Raw genomic sequence first — 14,489 nt, 5'->3', positions numbered from 1 at the left:
AAATCTGCGTTTGTGAGTTTGGGTGTTAAGCAATTTGTTACTTTGTTACATTACCATGATGGGGAGTCACATGCAGAGAAGTTTGAGCATAATAGGCCTGTTATATTCGTGCAGGCATGATGTCGATGAGCTGCGCGATAAAGCAGCTGCCGCTGCCTGTGTGTCTGAGTTTCTGTTGCAGCATGACCACAGATAAGGAGAGGAATTTAAAGGATTGTTCAGACATTTGGAGAAAAATATGGTTGTTTGTCTTTTTCTCCATGAGTCAGATGAGAAGATTACTAACTGTTTCATCTCCACAACAGGAATGAAATACACCTTCCTGCCAATGGTTGGGCAACGTGACAAATCATGGCACGTCATGAGATGATATTGAAGATTGTCTAACGTTAGAAATGTCTTCCACGGAAACCATTTCTCATTGTTAATATGGGATTTAAAGGAGTGTTGAACCAATGTCGTTAAGGACCTTGATTTGTAAGGTATTTAATTTACCAGACTTGACATCCCATTTTGTTAGTTTCTATAAATCATTTTTATGTCAAAATTGTGATTCAAAAAAGTCAAATTGATAAAGACTTCAAAATACTTCTAAATTACTGCTAAGAAAACCACTGGTTTGTGATTATGCTTGGTCCTAATGTATCTTGTGTTAAGACTACTCAGTTGCAATATTTGTAGGACTGAACCAAAGCCTTCGAAGCATACAACTGTTGCCATGGTAATCAATGTCCAAATCAATATTCGAATGCTTCGTGTTGTGGTTTGGGGTTTTGTTGGGGGTTATTTTCCCCCGTTTGGCCTTCCCTGTGTTTGTTTCTTGGTTTTCTCCCCGGTCCTGTGTGGTTCTGTCTTGTGATTCCCGGTAAGTGTCTGTTTGTACTACTTCCTGTTATTTTGATAGTCAGCTTCCTGTCTTGTCTAGCTTCACTTTGTTTCTCTGATTGTCCAGCCCCGCCCTAATGTGATCCACCTGATGTCTCACCTGTTCCCCGTTACCTCATTACCTCCTGTATTTAACCCCAGTGTTTCCTTTGTCTCTTGTTGGATCATTCTAGTTTTGTTTGCCTGTTTGCCGTTGTCCTGTGAGCTGTCAACCTTGCCGTCTCCCCGTGTGCTTACCTGTTTTGTTTTCCTAGTCGTGCCTTCTTGTTCATCTGCCCGCCCGCCTACCTGGGTTCCTCGTCATCCTGCCTGCGGTCCTGTCATTCCCTGTGAGTTTTTTCCCACGCATTTTCCCTGTGTCCTGCTCACCTTCTACTGTGCCTGCGTTTGGCTGTGGAGTGTTTTTTGGACTCCACCCTTTGTTCCTTGTGTTTTTGGACTTTTGTCAATAAATCATTCCTGCCTTGCCTGCCTACTCTGCGTTTGGGTCCTCCTTTATGCCGTACCGTGACACTTCGTAGTTTTCTTTCATTTTAAGGTATTACATATGCATGATTTTAGGAATTGCCCACGTAATAATGAATCGTAGTCCAACATTTTTTATTATGCATTCGTTATTATGAGTGAATATTGTCAGACGGACATCGCTGTTTGTTGTGTGTGGAACTGAGGAGCAAAAATCAATAGACAGACAAGCAGAACATGTCACTCGGTTTGGTTTCTACCTGCTTGCTTGCCGTGGATAATAAAGTTTTTAACAATAAATCCAAATGTCTCATTCTGCTGCACTCTTGAGGCAGTAGGCCTACATGCCCATGAGCTCCTTGCTCACCCGCTAGCACATTTACGATGTGAGACACGTTTGTGTCATCTCATTACCCCCACCCTCAAACCTTCCAATATATTCCAATGTTTCGGTCCGAGGCTTTGTAGCCCCATATTCAGGACAGCCTAGATATCATATAGCCGCCTTGGGAATCCTGTTTGCAGACAGTCATTACCTCATGGGAAATACTGTATCGATACACAGGCGCCAAGTATCGATCTATCATTATGTATGTATGTGTTGGTCAGTTTTTCTGCTTGACAATCCCATTTTGCAGCAATAAAATTGAAGTGATATGAATAAACAGATGAATTAATCTATTTAAATAAAACAGCTGTAGAAGTTGGAAAAAAGGTCATCAATTGCAATATATCACAATAAGTTTAAAATCGCAACAATATCGTAAGGCGGTAGAAGTATCGGGATAATATCGTATCGGGAGGCGTCTGGTGATTCCCCCCCCCCCCCCCTATTGGTGGTGGTAGGATGTCCGTGGAACTTGGAACTGGTCAGATGTCATAATCAATGCGTACGTAATGAATAATTAAAAGGTTTTTGTATTAGATGAAACTTTTAAAAAGCAATGGAAAGAAGGGCGGCCAGGAGACGGGGAGAGGCAGGCAGCTTTTGAGGGCGTGTAGAAGGGCAACAATCAAACAACCGACAATCTTTGATTTCTTTTTGGTCCAAATGTCAAGCCATGTCCCTGATAACGCTGACTCACAACTGCTGCCCAAATGGCGCAGTTTAATAATCTTCTGTGTGTGTGTGTGTATGTGTGTGTGTGGGCATGCGTGCAGTTGTGTTTGTCTCTGTCTTTGACAAACACACGCACACTTGAAACACTATTTCTATTACTCTCTGTAATATCTGTAGACAGCTCAGTGGTCCATCCCAGCACTGGCAGATGGTGTTTATTGACCGTTCCCCTTTCCCTCCCTCCTTTCTTCCTACTTCCCTACTTCCTTTCTAGCTTCCTTCCTCCGTCCCTCCTTCCTTTCTCTTCTTTCCTTCATCCAGTCTGGATTAAGGCATATCCCTCTCCAGCTTTGAACTTTGAAAGCCCTCTCCAGACATTAGAAATTGCCAAGGATTTAGTGCTACCCACTGTGTGTGTGTGTGCGTGTGTGCGTGCGTGTGTGCGTGTGTGCGTGTGCAGTTCTAATTTGTTTTCTCAATTGAATACTTTTTTACGTCTTCCTTCAATTGAATTTTCTCCTCCATGAAGTTATTTTTGTAGTTTATGCCTTTGTGTATGCATTTTGAATAACTAAATAATAAAATGAGCCATCGTTTTTCAAGCCATTTTTCAATGACAGAATCAGAAATATCCCATGTGTAGTAGGTAACCTTTTTTGCAAGTACTCAAATGGTGTCAAGTGTTCTCCTCAGTTCTGGGGTCAGTGTCATCCATCTAACTTAGCCGTATGGTCCCCTTGTTAATGTAAATCAAACCCCTTATGACTTATGAATTTGTCTTCAATCAGGATTTAGGCGTTGGTTACAGCGGTCTAAATTAAACTGGTGAGGTGGTGAAGTTTTTAGGTGGGTAAAATACTCACACAGTAACAAACTTAGGACACAATTCAGTGATAATACACGCGTAATATATAAGGTGGACTTCATGTGTTTCTATATACCTACAATTTTTTAATTGGAAGGACTTGTTGGAAGCTAATGCCGGGATGCAGGATTTAAGCTGTGGTACAACAGTGTGACAATGTGCATCACTGTTAATGCTGGATTTGTTGGTCACTAAAACTAGTCAGCATGAAGGTTAAACTGTCACACTTATAGACATTCCAAATTTCATTAGACAAATAAAACAAATTCTGACAGTGAAACAAGTTATTTTGCAGGCGTTGTATCCACTGATTTACAGATGCCTAGTTCTCCATGTAAGTCTTTTGGGGAATGAGTCCTTTTGGGCCAGAGGGCTGGGATTTGTAATCCCACTGTTTGGCCGCTATGTTTAATTTGCTTCCGGCACAATTCCAGAGGGCCTGTCGCTAACCAGGCAAGTGCACCAGGGATCGTTTAACTGAACCAAACGCGTCAGATGACAGCACCCTAATGTGATTGGAACTCATGCTGTGAAGCGTGATTTGTGCTTCCGCGATAAATCAATGCCGTGACTAAGTACGTTGGTTTGAGAAACACCACACCGGACCCCATGCCGTAGCCTGAAGTGCACCTCTGGAAAAATGTAATTGCACGTTGCGGCTACACACGTCGCTTGGCTGTAGTTTGGTAGCATTGCATTCCCCCCCGACTCATTTCCTGGTTCTCTATTTTCATAAAAAACAAGGAGAGAGTTGACTTTTCCTGCTACGGATTTCCTAACATGGTCAGAAAACACAGAGGAAACACTTTGTTTCTGTCACTTTGCCTCTAGAGTTTGTACTCGCTCCGAAGCTAATCGCGTCAGTTGCTCTACCACACACTCCCAACACAGACACACGCTGCCATTCTCTTAAAGAGATCAACGCACACATCAATGTCAGGGTTCAACAGTACAGCAGGAGGTCATAACCTATCTCAGGCAGAGTAGTTCAGCTCTGTATCTCCATGGAGGTAGTGATAGTTGTTGTAAATGATCCAATTGCATCTTCATAAATTCATAGATGAATGAAGCAAGACCATATTTGGTCATCTTTATCCGTTGTGTTGTCATCCCAAAAAAATCAACACTTTTGTTGATGCTTTTTTGGGATGTGTTAAACTTCTTCTCAAGTTTTTGTCCCTTTTTCAACACTTTTGACACTTTCACGTTTTCAACACTACATAACACTAACTTACTAACTTTAGTTTACAGTTATTTATGGTCAATAAACCTCATTTATAGGAAATGTTACATCATTTTGAGTTAGAAAAGCTGAAATTAGGAATTATTTAGAGTAAAATTAAAGGAATGGATGTTGATGGATAATCATAGACTGGAATATGTCAACTTTGACTCATTATTTAAAAACCACTGCAGTTGTTTTTTTTCATTGCTAAAAAATTGAAAGGGACATCCACAAATTGATGAAAGTAGAGACTTGTACTTGCCAAAGAGCATTGGGTGGAATCAGTCATGTTATTTTGGGTAATTACAATGGGGTAGTTTAGGAAAACGGGTCAAATTTACCCGAGGACAACATGAGGGTTAATCATTCATGTCCAGCATGAGTTAAAATACACATTCAGGAAGACAGGGACTTCAGAGTTGGGATGGCACTTAATGACACTACACTATGGTTAAACTGTACTGCTTAATCCTAATTATTCTTGACTGAGATTCATTAAATCCTTGTCCACACCTTTTTTACTTATCCAGAGTCCAGCTGCCCCTGAGTTTTTCTTAACTAACTACAAAATGCAATGATTTTGAAACCTGATGGAGACAAGGAGGTTCCTCGTCAGTTATGATCAAATCAGATCAGGCACATGCATGCTCGTCAGACCCTCTAGCAAAAAGTATCAATAAGACAAAACACCCAGACTTTAAAGGTCCCATGGTGTGAAAATGTCACTTTATGAGTTTTTTTAACATTAATATGAGATCCCCCAGCCTGCCTATGGTCCCCCATTGCCTAGAAATGGTGATAGGTGTAAACCTGCTCTGCCTTTGAGAAAATGAAAGCTCAGATGGGATGATCTGGAATCTTGCCTTTTATGAGGTCATAAGGGGCAAGGTTACTTCCTCATTCTCTGCTTCGCCCAACCAGATAATTTGGTACACCCATGAGAGAGAGACACCATGGCTTTCAAACAAGCAAAGTAGTAGTAGTAGTAGCAGTTGGTCAAGGCCACGCCCCTCTCCTCCACCTCCCCCCCCTTCTCCCCCTCAAAAGCTAGAAATGGCACACACTAAGGAAAGCTCATTGTGGGACTGGCTCTAGTGGCTGTAATTCTGCACCAAGGCTGATTTTTGGGAAAGAGACTTAAGATACAGTATTAGGGGACCACTGAGGTCTATATAAAAGAGACTTCAGATATAGTATTAAGGGACCACTAAGGTCTACATAAAATAGACTTCAGATACAGTAGTAGGGGACCACTAAGGTCTATATAAAAGAGACTTCAGATACAGTATTAGGGGACCACTAAGGTCTATATAAGAGAGACCTCAGATACAGTAATAGGGGACCACTGAGGTTGTTGGAAATCAACCTTAGAGAAATCTGGACATATCTAGCCACTGTTTTTGTCAGTGTGTGTTTGTAGAGTTGCTTTGCCCAGTGCAGTTTGTAGTCTCGCTAAACTGCCAAACTGTACACAGCGGTGCTTTGAGCTAAATTCGTTTTCTAATGTGATTACAACGACATTTGCTAAATGGCGCTAAACACACAGTACAGCTGAGGCTTATGGGAACACCATTCCTTTTGCAAATATTGGACTAAGTGATACTTTGACTTGGTCATGGCTATAGATAAAAAGTCTAATCAAATCTAAGGTTGTTCATCCTGAGTGGGGCATGAAAGTTTTATACCCACATTACGCTGCAGCACCCCGTTTGCATTGACACGTCTCTCTGGCTGGCTGCCCTGCCTGTTTCAGACCAGGGAACGTCATGACAAGCTGCCAAATGAACATAATTGGCACTTTGCTGTCACAGTGACTGTATTCTGTGCTGCATAAAAACAGGCTTTCATGTAGTCTCACTCAGTCATATGAAACACCCCCCAGTTTTCTCCGTGTTGCTTTCAGATTCAGGAAGTCGTTTTTCTGTATTCAAAACGTTCTGTTTAGCTCTTTTTGTTTTAACAGATATGTATTTAAATCCAACTCCACTACATTGTGGCTCTCTTGTGATGGGAAGATAACCCCAGATTGGTTATGGATGTGAGTGTTTGTAGTGCATGCATGCAATCATCTGATATGGGGCTGGAGACAGAGTGTCTTGTCTGTCTGTGGCCCAGCTGTCAAGGGACGTGTTTGTGGGTGAGCGTGGGAGTGCAAGTTTGTGTGTGTGTGTCTGTGTCTTTGTCTGTGTGTGTGTGTGTGTGTGTGTGTGTGTGTGTGTGTTTATCCCCACCGTTATCTGTGACAGATAGTTATGAGCAGACAGACTGACGCTTTCCCAAGTGTTAGCCTTGGGGCGGACTGGGGAGAGGTGTGTGTGTGTGTGTGTGTGTGTGTGTGTATGAGTGAATGTGTGTGAATGTGCGTATGAGTGAATGTGTGTGAATGTGCGTGTGTCTTATTCCTATACACTTCCATTACTGGTTTCTTTCTTTGTCTTTCAGTTTCTCTCATTGCCTGTCCTTGCTGCTATCAAGTCATTCAGTCTCACATCCAGTGTTAAAATGTTTTTTTTACTTTCTAAAAGGACCAAGCCCATTTACTACAAACTATGCCTACTGTATTTGTACATTAAATAATTAGTGTGTATTTTACTTTCTGGTGGAGTTAGATGGGACAGATGACAGTGGTTAGTTGGTTAGGTTGGTTAGTGGTTTTAAGGAATGTAACTGGTGCAGAAAGATGTCTAGAAGCAAAACCATATGTAAGACAAATTGGAAATACTGTACATACTGGAATTCTTAAAATGCTCTGAGCAATAAAATACAAGACATGTTCTTGTAGCGTCCATGTTTTTTTCCCACATTCAGGGTTTTCCTGCATTGATAAAGATTTGGCGCCCCTCCCCCAAAGAGGTTTTAGCCAACGCCAAAGGAAAACCAAGGCGCCAAGGCGTCTGATTTTCAGCATTCAACATCCCTAATAATTTCTTGATCAATATATTGTATTTCAAAATGGAAAACATTACACTTTATAACACTTTGTGATTGTATTATTTTACATATTAGCGGTAATCACAGTTTATTAGTCACTCTTAAGTTGTTCAACATTGGAGTAAAATTTGCACCTTGGGGAAAAGGTAACTGTCAAGTCCTGTTCATATTAATAAAAGAAACTGGACTTTTTGGTCAAGTGTAGTAAGGCCCCGGATATAAAAGCCCCTTTACTTTATTATATTGCATTGTATTTTATACTTCTAATTAGGCCTGCATGATTAATTGTTATTAAATTGTGATCTCAATTGACCATGTTCATGATTTTATTTTTAAATAAATTACATTTTTTATTTAATGATTTTGATCCTCATTAAATTTTATGAGCCGGCTGCATCACAAACGCTACTACTTTCTTCTGGGAGTTTTAGAATATAAAATAAGTTTTAAAGTGCTCCCAAGCGCTGCTATGCTCTCCCTTCTCTTCAGTGAAGCTTCTATGTCTAGAGGCTTGTGGTGATGCCCAAAAATCAATGTTTGGTGCTGCCAATTTGTTTTCTTTTGACATGGTCAAATAAATTGTGGCGGAGAATTGTGATTTCAATTCTAAGCAAAGAAACTGTGATTCATAATTTTCCCTGAATCATGCTGGCCTACTTCTAATAGTCACCTGCCAACAGATTTTTTTTTTCTTTAGACATAATGAATTTACCATAAATGTTTTAGAATGGAAGAAATTAAGTAGTTGACGCTGAAACTTTACTGTTGGAGGACCCACAGACGGCCGGTGTTTCCCATACAAAGGGTATATGCATGGGGCACGCAGCCCAGGTAGATTGTGGCCCACCCAGGTAGATAAAAACTCAAATTACATTTTTTATTTTTCAATCAACAGTATATTTCTTTCATGATGCCGGAGCTAACCGCTAACCAGAGCTAATCATGCTAACCAAGCCGGTTCACATTGTTTGCCTCCGTGCCCGTACCCATTAACTGAAGTTATAGACTCAAGCCCAAATAAAAACAGACATTTTATTAAGTTGGCTGAAAAAATAGAAAAAAGCCTCTACAATCCAGAGTTTTTGGAATGACAGCAAACTGATCAGATGAGATCTTTAATGCAACAGGACTTATGTGACGTTATATTACGAAACAGTGTGTTAATTAGGATCCTACACTGTAACAAATTCAACGTAAAATTTACAGTAACTTACTGGCAACGATTGGCAGCAAGTTCCTGTGAATTCTTTTTACAGTAAAGGTACCGTACTTCCATTTACAGTATTTTATGTAGTCACTGTAAAATACAAAAACAAATAAACACACAAGTAAATATACAGTAGTTTATTATTTACAGTACTATAGTGGCTATATTGTGTTTTTTTTTTTACAGTAATGCTTTGACTACTGTGGTTTCAACTGTAATACAGACTACTAGACTAGACTACCGTGATTTTGTCATGTCAACAGGGTTGTAATGTAACTTTACAACATTTTACTGTAAAAATCATACACAGTAGTGTTACTTTGAAATCTAAAGGAAATAACTGTAGATTTCACAGCCATTATTTACAGTGGAGCATTAAAAAAACGGACAATGATGTACAAACAAATCATATTGAATTCACGTTAGTCATAACAAAGTTATTGTCAAGGTTTGTGTAATAGCAGGCTTGGACCCAAAATGAAGAATGGAGCGAAGAGGCAGCAGGACGATTTTAAAGGTTTAACCAATTAAAAAAGCTACAAACAAAAGGTGTCCCAAAGCAGGCGGGTAAAAACTGGCAACTGAGCTCCAAACAAACATCAATACAGTGAAAACTAAGGAGTGCCAGAAACCACAAGGAAAAACCGCCACAGGGAGAGACGCAGGGAATGACAACGATTGGACAACAGACAAAGAAAGCACAGAGACTAAATACACAAGGTAATGAGGGCTGTAACGAGGGACAGGTGACAAGAGGACCGGTGAGAAACATCAGGGCCGGGCAGACAATCACAAAGGCGGGAAAAACACACAAGGCAGACAGAAAATAAACACACTGCAAAAATAAAATGGCATCAAAAACATACACAAGAAGAAAACCGGGAAATCAAAACAGAGAATGAAAAAAAACATGAAGAAGCAATGAGAATACAGCAAAAACAGGAACACCCACAGCCTTAACAGTTATAAAGTTATGCACCAGCGTCATGGTTATAGCTTGTTCCAGTTGAGCATGTGCAGGAAGTGATAAGAGGGCAGCAAGTATGTATGGGAGCTGTTATCAGCAGCAGCCAGTGGAGCATACGGGTTTGCAGCACTGAACAACCCCAGCACCTTCAGTAAGCCCCGGGTGGAGAATGTTTCAATCAGTGTCAACCCCCACACTTTTAAACAAGCCGAACATTTGTCACAACACCGAGTCAGTTTTGTTTTCGCGCTAGGTTGAAATGCTTTTCATTTCAGTCGCCGTTAATATATAAAAACCAAGTAGGTGGAGACATTGGGGCCTGTTGTCAGTGTTGTACGATTGGGACAGCAGAACATCCCAATGCAGACCTGTCACATACCAAACTTAAAAAAAAAAGAAAGATCCAAAGCAAATATTTGTTCTGATTGAAGTTGTTTGTATTCTCTAGGGCTCCTATCCTGATCTGTGCTCCCTGAATCATTCAGAGTCTCGCTCCACCAAAGGCCCCCGCAACGGATATGATCCCTCACTGGCTTCTCACTACTCAACACAGGCAATTGAGTTGTAGGTGAGTGCCATCAAACCTCGCACCAACCTTCACTTTCTGATGCTTTGCCAAATAACTTTAAAATGTTATGTGGTTTATTTAGAACGGGTCCATTTATAACACTTTTTCTCATACCCTTACATGGGCATTGGAATTAGTGCACATAGATTCAGCAGAATGCTGGAAATTCTAAAAATAAGTTTTGACTCTTAAAATTTCTTAGGGGAACGACCGCCAGATCCCCCCGCTGAATATGTGCCCCCCCCCTCCCATGTTTAAATGAACTCCCGGCCTTGCTGTATACCATTGTGGAGAATATGTGCAGTTGTGTGTCACAGTAATAGGATAATAATATGGGCCAGGATTACAGACAATGTGATAGAGGGATTACCAGGATGAGTGGAGGAGAAATAGGAGAGAAAAGGGAGGGAGGGGAAGGTGGGGGGGGGCATGAGATGCTGTTTGTTGAAAGGTGTAACTGGGTTAGGAAAGCTCAACTCCTCACACAGTAAAGGCCTCTATCACAGACATACACAGCCATGCTGTAAAATGCCAAAAGGCTTGGCAGTGGATACAGTTCCATTATGGTTGGAACAAGGGAATTCAATCAGCCAATAAACAATCATCAGAGTTACTTTGATTTTTCAGCGGCTCCTTTCCTCTTCCTCTCTCTCTTTGTCTATGCTTTTCTCCCCCCACGTGTTTTTCTTCATAAAGATTCAGCATAAGATCTTTGTGCTGTCCACCAACTCTTAAAGAGAGCCTTTGGCTAAATATGCTTAGTTCTTAAATGACCATAAACCTAATTTAATTGTGTAAAGCATGTAGCTGTTGCTACGCGGTTAGGGTTAGGGTTGGAAAAACTCCCATTTGGGAAGAAACCCCGATCAGACCCAGGCTCTTGGTTAGGCGGTATCTGACGACCGGTTGGGGTTCAATTGAAGAGTGGCAATAACAGTCCCAAAAAATAGTAGTTTGTAGTAGTTCTTTGTAATAGTTTGTGGCATAACAGGGCACTGTGCGGCATTACAAGGCACAGCAGGACGTAGCTAGGCACCGCAGATCGTGGCAGGATGTAACATGGCATCGCAGAACATGTAGCGGGACCATGGCGACAGCTGCTACCGGGATTTTGGAGCCTCCCTGATCCGAGGAAACATGCTGGGGGAAAAAAAACATAAGGACTTCGGGGAATGATTGCCCAGAGCTAGGTTAGTAACAAGCATTTCTGGGACATGGATACACACAAAATGGGAAGATAGAAAGATAGAGGAGAGAAGAGCTCGTTGTGTTGAAGGAAGTCCCCCAGCAGTCTAAAACTATTACAGCATAACTAAGAAAGACAGGGTAAAAAGAGGAGCCTGGTCAGGCTAGAACTCTCCCCAACCGGATTTGGCTGTATGCCCTGCCTCCCTCTAATTTTATTATATTCTTGATTATATGATAGATAAATATGACAGCTATGACGAGAAGCAGGTGGGCCGGGTTAGGCGGACGCTGCGACTCCTCACTTCCTAACTATATTCAATTCAATTTAATTTTAGAGGGTGCTCAGTGCATCATGGGAAGTCCCCCAGCAGTCTAGGCCTATAGCGGCGTAAGTAATGGATGGTTCAGGACTTTCCTGAGCCAGCCCTAACTATAAGCTTTATCAGAGAGGAAAGTCTTAAGCCTACTCTTAAATGTCTGCCTTCTGAACCCAAACTAGAACCTGGTTCCACAGGAGAACAGCCTGATAGCTGAACGCTCTGGCTCCCATTCTACTTTTAGAGACTCTAAGAACCACAAGTAACCCCAAATTCTCAATTTTATATCTTATATTTAATATTTTTTATCAGACCTTTAATATATTTTGATATTCCTCTGTTCTGTTGTGACAATAAAACAAATTATTATCATATTATTTTAGTGGGAACTCAAATATCTCAGAATAAAGAATCTTAGGAAAATCTGTTTATGTTTTGGAACGCGTTTCTGAGTTTTTCTTAAAAATATATATTGGCCGATATAAATAACCAAATAGTTGTATCAGTATCGGCCTCAAAAATCAATCAGTCGGGCTCTAATTCAAAGTTCCGAAGACTACTAAGTCTGTGTTTAATCTGTACACAATTAAAATGAGTTCCATGCTGATACTATTTCTTGGTAAACAACAGTAGTGTTGTGAGTACTGTGTTGCCTCAGTATTCGTCGGTCGGGTCCTCTGACTGTATCACACTCTTGAGTTTGTCGTGCATGGCACAGTAACAGGATGTGCAGGTTAGTGGAACAAACGAAACCTCCCATCTTTGGATGATGGAGTACTGAGGATGAGTTGAGGACCCCTCTGTTCCAAAATCCCATTGTTCTGACCATATAGGCTTTTGTGGATCACCTCAATAAACCGCGTTCACAGACAGGGGCAGTGGCCGGGTTCTCGGCCAGGGGCTGGTCTATGAGACCTCACAGCCTCAAAACACAACCAGCCCACCATCAAAAAGTCCAGACTGGCTCCGCTACTGGGTTGGGGTTAGGCATTTGACCTCAAGTGGTTACCTCAGGTTGTCCTCGGGTCAAATTGACCTGTTTTCCAATATCAATGTTCTTTTTAATTGTAATTACCCAAAATATCATGATTGAAACCGTCTTTTGCGAGTATAAATCTCTACTTTAATTCATTTTGGGTTGTCTAATTCAATTTTGTAGCATTTGAAAAAAAAAATTGAAGTGGTTTTGAAATAGTATTGAGTAAAAGTTGACATATTCCAGTCTGTGATTATCCATCAACATCCATTCCTTTAATTTGAGTCTAAATAATTCCTTATTTCTGCTTTTCCAACTCAAACATTAGGTATAATCTCCCATAAATGAGGTTTATTGACCATAAATTTCAAAAATATCTGTAAAGCTAAAGTTAATAACTCAGTGTTACGTAGTGTCGAAAACGTCCAAGTGGCAAGCGTCGAGTGTCAAAAGTGATGAAAAAAGGGACAAAAACGTAAGAGAAAGTTAAAAACATCGATTTAAAGCGTCAACAAAGCGGTGATTTTTTTGAATGAGAATGAAAACGAGGAACTAAGAGTGAATAGAAGAAGAAGAGAGGAGACAGTTATGGAGGGATAGGGGCTGATTGGCTGACTGATTTCATGAGTCACTTCCCTGCAGTCCACAGAGGCTGGAGAGACAAGTGTCTGTGTGTATTTGTGTGTGTCCCCACGGCTCACTGTAGTGTGTGTGTGTGTGTGTTCTTGTGCGTGTGTGTGTGTCAAGGCACACAGAGATACTGATCAGATGTGATTTTTGATATTTAAAAAGTCTGAGAAGGAAATTACTCAGGAGAGAATAAAGGTCATAACTCACAAACACACACACACACACACACACACACACACACACACACTCACACACTCACACACTCACACACTCTCACACACACACACACACACACATTTTTTGTAGTAGTTGCAGGTTTGTACACAGACTGCCGACCCATACTCACACAGCTTTGAACAGTCAGCTAGTTCATGTGTAGTTCAGCCTTCTGTTTTGTTCATTTCTACTGTGGGAAATTCTTCAGAGGTGGAAATTAAATTATGTAATTACAAATATCAATATTGGACCTTTGCTGTTTATATCCCTTAAGCTGTAATCAGATGACATGTTCTCACAATGAGCAACATTAGGGAAAACCTACCATACCTGCTTCATTAACAAATGTACATTCTAAATTTGAAGCCCTTATGAATGCATTTTGAAACTGCCAACTTTGGTGCATCTTTTTTTTGTGTGCAGAAAAACAGAAATTTGTCTTTGGTTTGCACGGGCAAAGACTCCTAATAAACTTGATTACATTAAAAGGCATCATACCACATCCTGACAGGACACATTAAAATACATTTGACACATAAAAGGCAATCTACAGTACAATGTATTAAAAGGAGCAGCAGGTACCCCATGGTGAGGACTGGAAAAACACATTTCCAGTTTTTTTTCTGGGGCTTTTTTCTGAGTTGCTTGCATGTTTGCTGTCTCTGTGTTGTCAGTTAGTGAGACGCACACCTTAGTTGGGGATCTGTTGAATTAATTCACAAAAGAAATTGAAACATCGTTGCCCGGGTGTACATGACGGCAGAGCAGCGCTGATGATGTAACTTGTGATAGAGAGCGCCGTCTTTTCCACGCTCATTACACCAACACCAACGCATCACAGTTCATCTGATGGTGATATACAGACGCTGTCGTCAGCGTCAATCAGAGGAGCCCCAACTGTGGCTCGATGTGTGTTGTTGCAAAGGCTGCTGGGTTATCAGAGAATAGACTGTGAACACTTCATCGATTTAGTGTCAACACACACACAC

General features: G+C 40.9%; 1 protein-coding gene across 1 annotated transcript in view; it reads left to right on the top strand.

Annotated features, from left to right (window-relative positions):
- dok4 (docking protein 4) overlaps nt 1–14,489 on the top strand; it is a 72,667-nt gene that overhangs the window by 10,917 nt on the left and 47,261 nt on the right. Inside the window, exon 2 of the mRNA XM_034867955.1 lies at nt 10,054–10,173. The gene's annotated coding sequence lies outside the window, so the exon portion shown is untranslated. The remainder of the gene's footprint in view (nt 1–10,053; nt 10,174–14,489) is intronic.

Source organism: Etheostoma cragini, chromosome 1, assembly GCF_013103735.1.
Source record: "Etheostoma cragini isolate CJK2018 chromosome 1, CSU_Ecrag_1.0, whole genome shotgun sequence".
Lineage (NCBI taxonomy): Eukaryota > Metazoa > Chordata > Actinopteri > Perciformes > Percidae > Etheostoma > Etheostoma cragini.
The sequence above is the reverse complement of the archived record's forward strand: the minus strand, read 5'-3'. Positions and strand labels throughout refer to the sequence as shown.